General features: G+C 55.3%; 1 long non-coding RNA gene across 2 annotated transcripts; it reads left to right on the forward strand.

Moving 5' to 3' along the window:
* Positions 1-1470: 1470 nt before the first annotated feature.
* Positions 1471-6977, forward strand: LOC138925362 (uncharacterized). 2 transcript variants are annotated; one of them, XR_011441406.1, is made up of 3 exons: positions 1471-1991; positions 3163-4585; positions 6694-6977. It is a non-coding gene; the product is annotated as an uncharacterized lncRNA (long non-coding RNA). The 2 variants fall into 2 exon arrangements; XR_011441407.1 differs by having other exon boundaries at positions 6697-6977.
* The last annotated feature ends 7108 nt before the right edge of the window (positions 6978-14085 follow it).

Raw genomic sequence — 14085 nt, forward strand, 5'->3', positions numbered from 1 at the left:
ACTGACAGCGGTGCTCCGCTCGACACGGGCTCCAGGACGCAGGCTGCTGCGGCCAGTCACCACGCCACTGGGAGGGAGGTGCAGAGGAGCTCGACGAGGAAGTCAGAAGTGCCTCGGGCCGCCTCGAGTCAGCAACCCCATCGTCCCAGGCGGTGAGACCAACTCCAAGACCCGGGCTCGCCCTGCACTGTGAGGCCCAGAGAAGGGGGCCTCAGGGGCAGACAGGGTCTGGGAGGGCTCCCCAGGGGTCTCAGGGGTGGGCCACCTTGCAGGTGAAGGGGAGCTGGGGGAAGGCCCAGCCTCCGACGTTTCTGGAGGTGCGGAGGTCTCAGTGCCCCGCAGGGCTCAGCCTGTGCCTTGGGTTCCTGCTTCTCTGCTGCTGGTGTGGATTCTCCCCAGCAGCACCGAGGGGGGACCGCAGGGTCGTGGGGTCGAGGGGGGTGACAGGACAGACCTGTCACCACGGGAGTGCGCTCGCCTCCACTGGACCCAGGACCGTGGGGCAGTTGTGACCCCATCTCAGGCCTTCCTTCTGGGAGACGTCCCGCCAGTCTCTCCTTCTGATTCCAGAGCTTTGCATGTCATTAGGCAGCATCTCTGGTTTCCAGATCGAGTGGAGAAGCCCAGGCAGAAACACCTCCACAGCCTGCTGCTGTCTGACACCTAGGGACGTCTGTGGATGACTCTCAGCTTCCGAGTTCACAGAGCAGGTTAAAACTTCAAATTCCCTTTGAGCCTCTGGACGTTCTGGAGCTCAGTATGTTTTATATTCAATCAATGCACAAACCCCGCATCTTCACGCAGAGACACTCAGGCCTCAGGCTTCCAACTACGAAAGCACCACCTTAAGGAGGACGTCACGGTGGACCCGGAGAGGCGCTGGGCTGTGGGAATCCACAGGACAAGGGGCTGGGTGGCCAAAGCTCTGCCTGGGACTGTCCGGGTGGCCTCACTCCCGTGGGTCTCATGCTCTGGCTGAGGTCGGCGGGTCTGGAAGCCGCAGGTCCAGGACCGGAAGTCAGGAGGAAAGGCCACAGGCCACGTCCCCGCCTCTCCTCCCGTCAGAGTCTCTGAGGCAGCCGGGGCCTCGGGACAGTGACCTAGACTCTGTGGAGGACACCGGGGGTGGCCTCCAGCATCCCCCTCTTCTTCCAGGAGACCCCAGCTTTCATCTGGAACCCACCCCCAAGCCCAAACCTGTGATCCCAGCCCCGCTCCCTCGGTTCCAGGGCCGCTGTGATCTGCTCAGGTCAAGCGAAGGTGGGCCCTGGCTGCAGTGATTGGTTCAGGGATGTCACATGACCTGAGTGTGTCCAATCAGAGTGAGCGTCAGGACTTGCCCCCCCCCCCCCCCCAGCCAACAGGAAAGGCTCTTACACCTTCTACTGGCTGCGTCCTGACTGCAGTGATTGGGTCAGGGATGTCACATGACCTCCACGTATCCAATCAGAGTGAGCGTCAGGACCAGCCGGGCTGACTGGAAAGCCTTGGCCATGAGAGGAGGTGAGGACCGCGCTCCGCCGCCATCTTGTCGCCGTCGAGGGGCCTGGAGGCATCAGGTGAGGGAGATGGGGTCCCGTTCATGAAGCCAGACGGCCGAGGGGAAGAGCCGAGGTGCAAACCGGAGTCCGTGACGTCCTGCAGCCCTGGATCCGGGGTCCCGAGGGGCCTGCCCTCCGCTCCTGGGCCCGCGGGGCGGACGCGGCCGTCTCTCAGCCGGTGGGCGGCCGAGGGCCTGTCGTCGTCGCGAGCTCCGCCCTGTGCAGCCGGGCCCTGCTCCGCCTGGTCGCCTGGTTGGAGGGAGGGCGGCTCGGCCTTGAGAGCGGGACGGCCCGAGGCCGGCGTGTCTGAGTCTCCGCCGGCCCACCTCTCCGCCCTCGGCCCACGGCGGCGGCGTGTGACGGGGCCGCTCCCGGACAGTCCCGGGGAGCCGGTGGGAGGAACACCCGACGCCGCAGGAGGTGGATCAGGTCAGCAAGACGCGTGACACGGTAAGTGTCGCCCCCGGGGACGCCCAGGTGGCATGAACACGGGTGACACAGATGTCACACACGGGCAGTGCCACACAGACCAAACACGAGTCACCCGCCACAGCTCACGTGGGCGTCACACGGAGTGTATGACAGTGTTCACACAGGAGGGACAGGCACAGGTCACGCGGAGGTGGCACACGCGGTATGGAGGTGGTGCGCAGACATTGACACTCACAAATAGGGCACAGAGCACACCCATATAATGACACCAAACAGCACCAACACACACGTGATGCATGCAAGTAACACAAGATGGAGACTGTTGGGTAACAGAAGGGACGCAGGTGTCACGGACAACACACACGCATCCCACTCTGTAACTCACACACACGAGCAGTCCCCCACCCAAGTGAGTGCACATGTAGGCTGCACACAAACAGGTGACAGGCACTCAGCACATGTGACACAGGAGAAGACGCTCAAAGCTTCAGAGCCAGGTAGTGCCCACGTGGAGGCAGCCCTCACACACATGTGAGGTGCACACTTAGGCAGCACAAAGGGAACAGGGGTTAGCTAACACGGCTGCGACCCCTGCAGTAGAAATGTAGCACATACAAAGGACATGCGGGCAGCAGTTGCAGATAACATGCTCACTGGGAACACACGCAGGTAGCACACAGATCAAGGAATCAGCGCATACATGGCACACAAGTGACACACAATAGGACATGCATGGATAATGCACTCTGGCAGCCCATAAGTCACACCACAGGCAGTTCACACAGGAACAGACAGCTCGGGCGCACGCGGCTCACACAGGTAACAGACACCCCCCCGGGACACAGACCTGTAGGTTACCCACATGGGTGTCGCACCTGTGACACGTGCACAGGCTGACCCCAGCCCTGGACTCAGACCTGAGATCGGGGAAGGACCCAATATGGGCCCAGTGTGCCCTTCCTACCCGAGAAAGCTGCTCTGGGAGCCACAGCATGTTTGGATGCCAGGGTGAGGGGCAGAGAAGGGTGGTTGGCTCGGCCTCAGGGCTTGATCCTGAGAGGGTGATGGGGTGCTGCTCTGAGTCCTCTTTGGGTAGGGTGTCACAGTGCTTATCCTTGATCTCCCACAGAGAAGACAGTCAAGATGTTTAAATAACCTTTGTGAGTCCCTTTCTCTTCTCCCTTCACAGGTGTGTAAATGTTTTGCAGTGAAGGCTTCATCTCTTAGATAAAAAAGAGCTTGTGCGGAAGTTCCTCGTTGACTTGCTTCATAAATCTCCCCAGGTTACGTCCTGCTGCAGAGGCCTGTGTGGGCCCCTCCTGTTAGCGGAGGTGGGGCTCAGCTGGGATGCGGTAACTGCCGAGCTAGGACGTGGAGAGGCCCCCAGGTGGTAGGGGGCCCTGGACATCTCCAGAATCGGGGTGAGCTGCTGTTAGACGAGGGAACACTCCCGTTTACTGCACCCACTGTTGACAGCCCAGAGGAAGACGAGGCCGGGACCCTCACCAGGTTGTAGTGGAACGAGGAGACTGATGCTGCACGGGACTTTCTGTCCTGGGAGCGTGTTCTGTTCACCTTTCACGTGGCCTGGGATTGCTCTCCCTGCTGTGGGTCAGCACTCACAAAGCCATGGATAACCTGCCAGGCGGGCGCCGGTGGACGCTGTCCCTGGGAGCTGGTGTCTTGTGCCAGGTCCCGAGGGGACTCTCACCCAGGATAGGCCGAGGAGGCTGTGTCAGGGATGTTTGCTGTGAGGCTGCTCTGAGCCAAGCTCCCTCCCTCCCTTCCTCCCCTCCACGTGGTGCGCACAGGGGGTCAGAAAAGGGGGAAGTGCTAAGTTCTGGGTGAAAATCCATTGCGTTTCCGCTGTCTCCAAATTCCTGATGCTTGGCACTGGCCAGAGTCCAGGTCTGCAGCTTGGACCCGGAGCAGCATGACGCGTCCCTGGCAGAGATTGTGTCCAGGACTCAGGTTCCTGGGGAAGTGAAAGCCCCTCCTGTAAACCTCCGTGACTTCCAGAGCTCCACCGTGACAGGACCGGGACCCTCACCTCTGCACTCAGACTCCAGATGCCCCGGTGCTGCCCACACGGGACAGGCTTGGGAGCCGGACCATCTCATTATGGGAGCTCAGCCACAGCTCATCCTCGGCTCGGCTCCCAGAATGTCACGATCCCCAGTGCTCCTGGCAGAGCACTGAGAACTGGGAAAGAAGGCTCTGCGCAAGTTAAAATGCATAAGGCTTTGAAAAGACATCAACGTCAATTTCAGTTTCAAGAACAAAATGCATTTCGTAGAACAGCGTCACAATTACCTTGCGTTATAAACACCCAAATCCTGTTCGCACCGTCTGCACCCTCATTTGTTATGTATTGTCTTAGTGCAGAGTGACACCTGCCTTCGCTTTAATTAAAAGCTCATAATGTTCAAATGTACTTAGAAGGAAAAAGGACAGAATTCTCCTTTGGGGATAATTATGTGCTTGTTACAGCTTGTTTACTACACCCCAGGGAGTGTGTGACTCAACCCACCTGCCCGTCACGGACCTTGCTGGAGCTTTGTCATCAGCTGCAGGTGCTGAGAGGATCTGATGGCAGGTGCCTTCCTGATCAGGTGATCAAGAATTTGGACTGTTTACAGCCCCAAGACCACTGCAAGGTCAAAGGGTATTCTAGGCCCGCCGGAGGGCCAGTCAGGAAGGAAGTCAGCACCTCCCAGCCTGCATACCAGAGCGCTCTGGGTGTGGGCCATGGTCAGGAGGCATTTTCCCAGGGAAGAAGCCGTCCCTGAGTTAGCAGACCGTTCAGCTCACTCACTCACTCCTTACTTCACGCATTCAAAATGTGTTTTCAGAGGGACCAGGCTCTGTCCTTGGTATTGAAGGTACAAGTCATAGCACAGCAGACTCGACCCTGCCCTCAAGTTCCCCATCTAGAGAGGGAGACAGGCAAGGAGTGACCACTGTAAAGACAGAATTGCGAACTGTAACGGACATCAGGACAGAATTCCAGGGAGCTTTGGGAACGTATGACAGGGAGGGTCAGGGAGCTGACATCTGAAGGATGTGCAGTCAAGGACAGGACATTCCAGGCAGAGGAAACAGCCAGTGCAAAGGCCTCGGGGTGAGATGATGCAGACCCCTTAGACACAGAAGTCATTGTACCAATATGTGACACTGACATGGGGTTCTGTGCTCACTGCTGTGAATACACCTCCCCGTTTAATTCTCAGTCCAGCCTCAGGAGTAAAGACAAGCTAATGAGCACATCAACACCATCATTCCCACTCCATGGATGAGGATGTCGGAGCATGTTGTGGAAGTAACTTGCCTAAGTTTACACAGCTCATGAGTGATGGGGCTACGACCTGACCCAGGCCACCTGGCTCCCTGTGCTGAGCTGCTTTAAGATCTCTCAGTGTGGCTTCAGCTCTAAGAGGAGGTGGAGCATGATGTGAAGAGATTGGGTGTGGGCAGGACCAGAGCCAGAGCATGAGGGCCTGCAGGCCATTGCATCTGTCAGGATCCTTTCTGTTGTGAGCAACAGCAAACTTAAACCACACCAGCTTAAATCAAAAGAGATGTTACTGGTGCACTTACCTGGAATGTCTGGGGTGTGTTTCAGGCCTGGCTTGATCCAGGGGTTCAAGTGACATCGTCAGGGCCCACTCTTTTCTCTCCTCCTCTGTGCTGGCTCTGTCCAGCAACTGCAACCTTAACATCCTCCTGATTCCTGATTCGAGTCTCAAGAAACACTGACTACCTCTTCATAGCCATTCAAGCAGATCATTTATAGAGAGGCCTTGATGGAGTTCAGTCACTACACCATCCAAATGGTCTCAAACACATGTTGCTCTCTCAAGGCTGCTTCTTCGAACATGGCTTCCACTGTGGGAACGGTGGACAGGGGATACAATCCAAGGATGAGATGGGTGAGGAGCCTTGGATCGCCCAGGCCAGCTCTCAGGTCAAGCAACCAGCAGTCACATCCTTCTGTGACCTCCTCCAACAGTGGGGTGGAGGGCTCGGCCCAAAGAAGAGGGTGTGCTGTGGGCACCTGCAGCAGGCACTCTCTGGGTGCCTACCCTGTGCAGGCGCTCTCCCAAGTGCTATCCGGCTAGACTGTGAGCAGCACAAGAGCAGGGCCAGTATGTCTTTAGTCACCATGAGACACGTTATTTATAATAGGAAGACATTTGAAATGTCTCCGTTTTCAACAACGTGGCATTAAAGGAATAACAACTCAAAAAGCCATGTAAGATGCTGTTGATCCCACGTCAGACTTCCCCGGTGAGAGTCTGCAGGGGGCGCCTAGGGCTCTGTCTGTTGTTAAAGGCACCTCGGGTGATTCTGATCTTCCCCAGAGGAAACCATCATCCTTAGTGGGGTATGTTTAATGACTTGAAGACAAAGGCCCGTCATGTGATTGAATAAGGACATGGGTTACCATAAAGTGCATAGAGTGAGCCAATTTTCATCCAAAAGACTGAACTTCTGTGTATGTAGGTGCACATGTGCGCACACAGTCACACACACAGGCACCCTCTGCACCAGATATCTCCAGTGGTTCGTTCTTGATGAGAGGATTATGGGTGATTTTTTTCTTCCTTTTACTAACATACTTTATTTTTTAAACAGCTTTATTGCGGGGTATATATATAACACTTTAAATTTTTCTACAGTAAATACACATTTTGTAACCAAAAGTTATTTTTACAAACAGCAGATGACCTTCCAAACGCAGTGGTTGGCAACTGGATACCAGGGAATGGACAAACCAAGTGGAAAAATACTGGAACCAAAAAACTCCACTGTAAACCCTGGTTAGAGCCAGGGCAACTGATGAGAGTTGTGAGAGTTGAAGCAACTATAAAGAAATCTGTCTGGTAGGGTTCGATGTGCATGCGCTGCTTGTGGAATTGTTCAAGCATCTATTCAAAAAAAATTTTTAAATCAATAATGTGCTGTTGGCATAAAGTTAAATGATCATTTTTCAAAAAAAACAAATGATGTGTGGGAATGTTTTCCCTGGCCATTGGCAAAAATCTTTCCCCTGGCCAGGAAGAGCACACAAGCACAGGCAGAGTCGGAGGCTGGATCCCAGAGGCCAGGTGATCCCAGGCAGGCTCCCTGCCCTGCAGGGCAGCAGAGGGATGAGGAGAGGACACTGAGGGCCGCAGGGCCCCAGAGAAGATGGGAGGATAGGGAGGGAGACGGACCCTCTGATGTCAGATCTGCTGTCCCGAGGGGTGCTTGCATCCTCAGTGCTGCAAGTGAGGTCAGTCAGGCTGCCTGCCCGCAGCCGCCAGTTTCCAATCAAGCACTGGAAAAGTTGAATGAAGGGAATCTTAAACCAGTGGCCTGATAACCCACCTACCAGACTGTTAATGCACCACTGGATCCTTCCCGTGCTGCTGGTAAGTGTCACCTACCGATGCCCCAGCTTCCTGATTTACTCTGCAAGACTGTGCTGTGGAATGAAGCCCGCAGGGCAGCCAGGTGAAGAGTAATGCAGTGGCCCCAGGCCCCTTGAGCTTTGAGAGCCCTCGCTTCCCACCCGGCCCATCCTCCTTCAGGCCTCTCTGCTGACTGCTTCTTCCTTGGGCCTTCTCTTGTGGGCAGGAGCAGAGCAGGAGCTGCCCTGGGGGGACCCCAGCAGGCAGGTGAGTTCTAAGCCCCTGTTACCCCAGGTGTGGTCGGGGGACCTGCAGCCTGGCATCCCCTGGGAGGCTGTTGGAAATGCAGAATCCCAGGCCCCAGCCAGTCCTAGGAATCAGCATCTGCCATGTAACCAGCCCCAGGAGACTCATGAGCACGGTGCACTCTGAGGCGCTCAGGGCTCAGCCACAGCCAGCGGGCAGCTGTCTCTCCAGTCAGCACAGCACAGAGGGGGAGAAATGCCCCTGTTGTGACTGCATCAAATAGGGTGAGAGTCAGCTGTGAGCAACTGGAAACCACAATCCACAGGAACTTGGAGAAGACAGAGGTTTACTTCTCTCTCACAAAAACAGAGCACAGAGAAGTGTAGTGCAGGACTGGCTTGATGGTTCAGTCATAAGGGAAGGAGGCTCCTCTATCTTGTTTCTAGGACGTCCTCAATATCTGATCCTTCCTTATGTTCCAAAATGGCCGCTTGAGCTCCAGCCCTCACATCTACATTCCAGCTGCACAGGGCAGGCAAGCCACCATCCTTACCCGACTCTACTCTCCAGACCTTCTCCAGTCACCTCCAAGCTTGGGGACCAGCTTCGCACAAAGCCATGGCAGCTTCGCCTGCATCCTGGGATGAGCCCTGGGGAAGTCAAAGTAATCCTCCCAGCAGGGCCAGGCATGAGCATTCTGACTGCCCTGAGCTCCTCACCCGCACCCCCCACCCACCCACCCGTGGAAAGAGCCTGTCCAGCATCCATCTATAGGACCCACCAGGGAGAGGAGAGAGAAAATCGGTGCTCTTAGGAAAAATCTCTCAAAACCCAGGAGATCTGTCAAACCAGGAATCGAACAGAGGGACAGATCTGTTTGCAATCTGACTGACAAGCTCAGCTTGTTCACCTGATAGAAGCCGAGGAGATGCTGGGATACGCGCTTACGTGAGCAGGCTACACAGCGCTGGGCCAGGCCACTGTCTCATGTATCTGGACAGACTCCATTAGGCCCATTCCTCTTGATTAAATCTCCTCTAAGGATGCTTGTTGGGTGGAGGGGGAATGATCACACGTATCCAGGGGAGGTGCCAGGAAGCAGGTGGTGGCCCGTCACCCTCTCCCCGCCCTAAGGTCATGAGTTGGCTTCACCCCCAACCCCCAGCCCCTGTCCTCAGTGAGGAGCAGTGTTCTCCCAAATGGTCTTTCTGACTGGTGGCTGCTTTTTGGTTTCATCTTGGTTCTCTCTGAAACATTTTAGATAACTGAGTAGTTCCTCCAGATATATCATCAGCGGTTTTGTCTGGCACTGCATTTTTTGTTTTCTTCCTGTGTCTCTGATTCTGTATCTGCTTCCATCATTGTCTCTCCTCCTCATGACTCCGAAATACAGACATTCCCTAAGACTCAATATTGGCCACCTTCTCTTTGTAAACTCTCCCTTGGGATTCCATCTACCCACCATGGTCCAAGTGTCATGGGAATAGCTCTTATCTCTGCATCTCCAGCCCTGACTCCTTCTCCAGACTCCACTTCCGCTGAAGTCCTGCCATGTGACATGCCTGATAGGCTCAGGCTAGATCCAATTGTGTGACCTCTCAGTACCAGCTCCTGCCATCTTGTTCAGGGCAGCCCCATCCCTCCAGCATCCAGGTACCGAATGTTGATGCCTTCTTTGACTCCATGAAATCTGCTCATGACCCACGTCCAATCCAAGACTAAGATACAGGGGTCTCTTGGATCTGTATCCAGACAAAATGGGTGTCTTTGATGGCATTTGGTGACACCAAGAGAGCTAGAATCCTGTGCAGGTCGAGTCTCAACTCACTGAAAAGCAGGGCAGTCTCCATCCACTGAGCACCATTCTCTCACAAGAGACATTTGGGCAGTACTCTCCAAAGGCCCACTCTTGGGATTCGTAAATGCCTACAACAAATCCCCTGCTGAGGAGGTGCGGCTGATGGGGCAGCACATCAGAGGCTGCTGTCGTTTCTTAGTCAGATGGCCACCGAGCAAATGCAAAAGATCAGCTCCCAACACCAAGGCATCCAAGAGTCACACGCAGGAAACGGGCACCCGAGGTTGAAATGTGTCACCCATCCTCTGGAGGTGCTGTGACCTCCACACAGAACAATTTGGAGTCTCTCGGCAGGTGATCACAGCCCTCTCACCTGGCAGGTGGCTGAGTTAACAATGTGCTGCTGCGACCTATCAGCTTTGGGAGAGGATCTCCTACAGCTCAGAAGGACTCATGATATAGAACGTTCCAAACCGAGCTGTCAGATTGGTTGTTCAATACACGGCCCCTCGCTCAGTCCATAGAGCCCACATCTGTGTGTGCTGGAGACACTAATAAGGCTGTTGGTGCTGGGTGATGGAGGATGATGTCCCCAATGGTCAGCACTGAGGGCTGTGACCTCCCACCAAAGAAAGAAGTCCTGAGAACTGCACACTGAGGATAGAGCCACTTTTAGCAGAGAAGAGCTGGGCTATCCCAACCCAGGAGATTTACTGGTTTCCTTAGAGTATGTTTGTCTCATTCTGATGGTTGATCTCTCATCGAGAACCAAAGTTAAAATTGCTTCCAAGATAAAGGCAAACACCCGGTGCCCATTCTTCCCCCCTGCTCACTGATGGTGTCTGAGGAGAGCCCTGAGCTCCTGTTGGTGGACAGGACTTACTAGAGCAGAGACTCCCAGACGTCAGCGTGCAGGAGCGTCCCCTGGAGGGCCGGGCCCCACCCCAGAGTTCCTGACGGAGCAGGTCTGGAGGTCAGGACTGACAGCTTGTTTCTGATAAGTCCCCGGGTGACGCTGATGCTGCTGGTCCAGGGACCCCACTTTGAGAAACACTGGAATTATGTGAAAGGAGCAACATCCCAAGATGGCGCAGGACCCAGTACTCAGCACGTCCCCATATAATTCAGATCCAAAGAGCAGGCCTTCCAGGGCTGGTCACTGACCTGAGGCATTAGTGAGGGGGGAACCCAGGGTTCCTTTGAGAGGTGGCCCAAGTTAACCTGTGGTCAGAGATGGCCCTGGCCAGTGTCCCTCTCCCACCCTCTGCCTTTCACTGGCCCCAACACAGGGTCTTACCTGTCTGAGACATGTGGTCCAAGCCATTCGATCGTCATGGTTTTAGTCAGGGTTGTGTGGCAAAACCCCCACCATGTCAGTTTGAGGCTACATTCTGCCAGGGCAGTTCCTCAGAGATGACCCCACCTCTCCATATAGTCAGAGAATGTAAAACAAATTAAAAGTAAACTTGAAAAACTGGCACAGTGGTGGTGGCTGTCCGGGGGAACAAACCCTTCCAAACTGGTACCCACAAGCCTGGACGCTGCTGCTGCACCCCACCCCTCAGCGTTGGTGGGAGTCTCTCAGGGCCATCTGCTCAGGGAGGCAGCCATGCTTCAGACAGGTCTATTCTTGCTTTAATTAAGATTCCCGTTGGTCTCGTCCTGCTCCTGGGGTTTCACTTCATATTTTAAAGGGCAGGTCTCAAGATGGTAGATGATCTCAGAGAGCCCGGCAGGGGGCTGCATGACTTACAGACACTCAGTGAGTGTGCGGTGACTGACCTGCCTGCACGCCCTCTACCTGGTTTTGTCACATGCTTTGTCTTTATCTCCTGGGTGTCAGAGTCATGCTGGGGCACCCCGAGCAATGGCCAGGGATTCTCTGCCGTGTGCCTGCCTCTCCCATGGGTCCCTGCTGCATCTCCTGCTGTCCCAGAGCAATGCCTCCTCATGGTTGGCTCATTTGGAAGCAGGGGCGTTGCTGAGCATAGTGATACCCACCCTGAGGAGTGGGGATGGGAGGGAGGAGGTGGGGGTCCTGGTGACACCCACCCTGGGGATGGGAGAAGAAGGGGGCATTGAAGTGACAAAGGCCGGGGCTTCATGGATCTTGTGCCTAGTATCTTCCTCCCTCTCTTCAGTCAAGATGACAGAGACCCTGTGTTGTAGATTGGGTGGAGGCTTGAGCGCAGCCCCCTCGTGAGTTCTCATCTGTGCAGTCACACTGTTCTGATTCTTTGGGATTCTTGACCAACACTCGACACCTGGTGAGCGCCGTCTCCTCCTCATCACTCCAGGATTCTCTCCTCCGTGAGCTCTTCCTCCCTCCCACACTGGAGCTCTGACGCTGGATCCTTCACTCCCCTAGGGCACCTGGTGTGCCTCAGTTTACCCCTCATCGCTGGGCATGGTGACAGAGTCTGTCTCCCTCACGAGACTTGGGGTTCCCTAAAGGCTGGACTTGTCTTCATCTCTGCAACCCCGAAGCGCAGCCCAGTGCCAGGGAGCAGGGGCTCTTGGGAAGGGGCGCTGAGTGAATGAATCAATGAATGAATGATGAACACATGCATGAACATAGAAAGTGCCGCCCGTGGATCCAGCGTCTCCCAGGAGGAGGTGTGACATGGCCATAATGAACTTCCAGGTCAGAAGCCCGAGGTCCCGGCACCGACAGCTCCGGGCCACAAATCCCTGGAAAACTGAGGACTGTCCAGCATGGCAGCTCTCGGGAGCTGCAGTGTTTCCACGAATTTAATACCGTTGAAATAAAACCCCTGAGTCTGGGAAATGAAATACCATGAATTGCTCAGCGTCAGTCTTTAGATCCTGGAAAACCCCTGTCTGAGAGGAGCAGCCACTGCGAAACAGGCATGAAATGCGCTACTCTTAAAGAGATGGTTTATCTTTACTTAAAAAGTAAAGCACTAAAAGGAGATCTTGGGAAAAACTCCTCTAGTTGAAGCTCTCTGAAGATTCCTGTTAACACGGTCCGAGCTGTCAGGGTCCCCTTGTCACATGCAGAAAGACAGGAGTCACTGCACTGGGAGGAGGCCCCGGGCAGGTGGGGGATGCGGCCCGGATGCCCTTTACTCCCAATGCTGTTGCCTCCTCTGCTCCCCCAAGCCCACCCTGCTTCAGGCTCAGGCCCCGCTTGAGTCTCCACCTCCCACATCCTCGGCTCATGTGGGTGGTTCCATGTGGGTCTTACCCTCACTCCCCCACCCCAGGACCCCGGATCTCACTGTGAAAACTGGATGCTCTCTGCTTCTTTCTGGGGCGTTTGTAATCATAACCAATAAATAAATTAAAAAGAAAGTGGAGGCCAGCGCTGCTGAGGACTCCTGAGGAAGCATCTCATCCCTTAGTCGCTGGATGCTGAGCTGCTTGGCACAAAAGAAAAAGACCAGATTGAAACCAAGAGACGAGGAGGAGAAGGAGCCACAGAAGTTTTCCAAGGACGCTGTAATGCTGTCCTCCTCCCTGGCTCCCAGAGCTCCTGGGTCGGCAGCACCAGCCCAGGCAGGCGAGGGTTACACAAATGACACCAAGAGGAGAGCGAGGAGTGTCCTGGGGGTCAGGCTCGGCCACTTAAAGAGCAGGAGCTGCAGGGCAGGGGTTGCTGGGTTCTGTGACGGAGTCAGGGTGTCCGTCCAGAGAGATGCGGCCTGAACTCCCCCAGGAAGGTCACACCCTCCTGTCACGTGCAGCACCCGGGAGGGCACCGTGGGCAGTGCCACCAGCTGTGGTTCTGCAGAGACTCAGAAATGCACTCCCAATGCACGGTCCCTACCACCACCCCCCCCCCCCCCCCCCCCCCCCCCCGTCAGCCTTTCCCTCAGAAGATGAGAGACAAGGTGGTGGAGGAAGGCTGCTTCCTGGGGGCTGAGGGGTGAGAGCACAGGGGTGGGGTGAGCACCCAGATGTTTGGGGACCAGAGAGCAGTGGTCCCACTGGTGCCAGGCTGCAGGGGAGTAGAGAAGGGCTGGAGACAGACTGGCGGCCCTGAGCCCAGGGGGGCCTTGGGGAGCTGAGGGTGGAGGGAGGGAGGACGGAGACGGGCCAGCCTCACAGGACAGCACTGCCTGTTCCCACTGATGGAAGAGGAAAGGAAGTGATCCCTGACCCTGAGCATCTCTTCTCCCCCGGGCCACAGCCCTCCACGGTTTCCAGAGCCCAAAAGAGCCCAGGAGGGCCGGAACCTCTTGTCTGTTTAATTTACAGTGTTTGGAATTCATTACAGAATAATTGTCTTATTGATCAGCTGCTGGCATATTTACTGTTTTCCCTTTCAGATCAGAAATGATATAGTGTAACTAAAGTAACTTTAATTATGTCAGTGCTTGGGAAATTTGAAAGTTACTGGCACTTTAAATATTACCTTTTAAATTCTGTGAAACGGAAGTGACCCTCCATGGCAAAATTTCAGCATGGAGGGCCAGTGCCCTGGGCAGTCTCACTCTGTCTTCACGCCTCAGGCGCCTGTCTGCCCTGACCCTCTCCCCCTAACTCCAATCCGAGGGTGAGGGTCCCCTGTGTGCTCTGTCCACTGGCTGCAGGGTGAGCTTCCCCGCATGTCCCCTCTTGTTCTGGAAGGAACGGCCTCATCCCAGGTGTGACATCCATTTATCTGTTGTGCCCACCACTGTCCATGCCCTAACTGTTCATAACAGCCCGA

Source organism: Equus caballus, chromosome 8, assembly GCF_041296265.1.
Source record: "Equus caballus isolate H_3958 breed thoroughbred chromosome 8, TB-T2T, whole genome shotgun sequence".
Lineage (NCBI taxonomy): Eukaryota > Metazoa > Chordata > Mammalia > Perissodactyla > Equidae > Equus > Equus caballus.